Source organism: Lolium rigidum, chromosome 3 (genome assembly GCF_022539505.1).
Source record: "Lolium rigidum isolate FL_2022 chromosome 3, APGP_CSIRO_Lrig_0.1, whole genome shotgun sequence".
Classification (NCBI taxonomy): domain Eukaryota; kingdom Viridiplantae; phylum Streptophyta; class Magnoliopsida; order Poales; family Poaceae; genus Lolium; species Lolium rigidum.
The window spans coordinates 175,262,880-175,265,164 of NC_061510.1; the positions used below are offsets into that span (position 1 = coordinate 175,262,880).

At 36.9% G+C, this 2,285-nt stretch overlaps 1 long non-coding RNA gene across 1 annotated transcript; it reads right to left on the reverse strand.

Moving 5' to 3' along the window:
* Positions 1 to 583: 583 nt before the first annotated feature.
* Positions 584 to 1,382, reverse strand: LOC124698683. Its single transcript, XR_007001048.1, has 2 exons — positions 883 to 1,382; positions 584 to 787 (listed from the first exon to the last, which is right to left on the reverse strand). It is a non-coding gene; the product is annotated as an uncharacterized LOC124698683 (long non-coding RNA).
* Positions 1,383 to 2,285: the final 903 nt, after the last annotated feature.

Consider the following 2,285-nt stretch of genomic DNA (forward strand, 5'->3'; position numbering starts at 1 on the left):
TCCACCTCTAATATGGAAAGTACCCAACCCACGGAACCGGAAGTAGGAAAGGGCCTGGCACCTATTTGCCCAACGACAAATAAGGAAACTTTTGTACCCCACATGCTGTGATTATTTTTCACGTAGGAAAATTTCAAAAAATCATAACTTTTAGAAAGTATGTTAGAACTGTGATCCGTTTTCACCGCTGACCTCCTGGCGACAAGATCTTCAAAACTATATCTCATTTGTATATGTTTCAGCAAACTTTTTTTTAAAGCAACTCTAGTATTGTAGCAAAACAACTTTGTACACATAGTTGCTTATACTATTTTTCTGAATATTTTGTAGTCAACTTAGTTTGATATTACTCACTTAACAACAAGAATTAGCAACATCATAGTACTAAGAATCACAACTTTTACTAGTAATTTTTAGGTAAAAAACTTAGTAGCAACGAAAAAACAACTCCACGACAAACAATGCCCAACTTAGGTCCAACGGTAGGCATTCATGATAATGGCTCGCAACTCTACAACAATGATGTTACCTGACTTAGTGCTACTAGTAGGTGACTTAGGCATGGCAATAAGCAAGTTCGACATGATGGTGCACAACTTCGACGGATAGGAAAACTCACGGGGTTTCATACAACAAGAAAACACCTTTTGAAGCAAACTTAGTTGCATGTCCACTAAATCCCGGATGGGACTACAACACCTGTAGCCGCAGCTAACTTATAACATCTCCTGTTGCTTCAAGGTGACACCAACACAGTGGTACTGATTCCCCCTTTTGACGCAGAAACCTGATATTTTTTGTGAATAAGCACAAATTAGAATAAGTGCAACTTACACTAATGTGCCTAGTGAAGTCAATTAAAATGTTGAAAAAACAGCTTACCTATGGTGAAAATACAATAACTTATGGAGAAAAAGGAAATTACAAAAGCAAAATAACTCCCCCTACAATCAGTGTTAAAAATCAGACTAGTCGATATATTAAACTGAATTGAATAATGCAAGCAACTTAACTATGTTGCCAGAAAAAATTATCTATGTTGCAAAAGCAACTTCATTCAACATAAAATGAACTTAATTGACTACGGCAAAATTAAGGTTAATAGAATGGGAAAGCAAACTTAACTATGTTGCCGAAAACAACTTATCTATGTTTCGCAAGCAACTTAAATCTACGTAAAATGAACTTAATTAATTTCTGCTAAATTAAAGTTAATAGTATGGAAAAGCAATTTAACTATGTTCTGAAAGCAACTTAAAACTACGTAAAATGAATTTAATTAACTACTGCACAAGCAAAGTTAGTAGTATGGGAATGCAACTTAATTATTTTTGCAATAAACAACTTATCTACGTTGCAAAAGCAACTTCAACATTAGGAGTGGAGTTATCATGTCGACGCAGATGTGTTGAGTGTGTTCCTCCGCCTCTGCCAACCACCTCGGGGTTCCAACTATGCCACCACTAGGACGCGGATACCACCCGTTCCATCTCTGCCCTTTCTCATCCATAGGATGATGCGTGGTCGAACTCATACGCTCGGCATGAGGCGATTTTGAGACAATCTAAGTTTGCAGGCATAGGAAATGGCAGGTTCTTTGTTAAGTGGACCATGACAAAATGCAGTAACTTAAATTAGATCTATGATGAAACAAATAGAAAAGGATATTTGTTGGAGAAACAAACACAAAAAGCATGCACAACAACTTAGTGTGTATTGGATAGAACAAACAAAAGGTGAATCCTGGGACAATAAAATATGCTTAGTTAGGTTACCCCATGTGCGCTCAAGCAGAAAAACAAGTAACCCCTTTGAACAACTTGGTAATCCAATCACTGCATCAAGATTGGTTTGTATCCTAGGAAATGCAGGTGTAAAAATAAGAGGAAAAACAAAACTGAAACCTGGTACAACTTAGGGGTGCTATACATGTATGGAAAATCCTGAACCATTGTTACCGAAGAGAAATTTCCAGTCTCTTGCAGCAGCTAAGTTAGGTTCGGTTCGCATGTTAACTGGTGCATGATCACCAGTAAAAAGCAAAGATCACCAGGGGAAAAGTAAAATGAGAACTTAACAAAGATGGCTTCCCAGGTTCAACATATTAAAAGGTTTACTAATATTTGTGAGGCCAAAAGTGTCACAGTATATGCAGAAACTTCTACCGAACTTAAGTTTGCCAGAAACTTCAATCTAGGATCATAAAATAACTAGTGCAAAAGCAAAGTTAGTCTAGAGTAAAACCTAGTGGATAAAATCATGTACCCAAATTTGGTAGCAGGGAT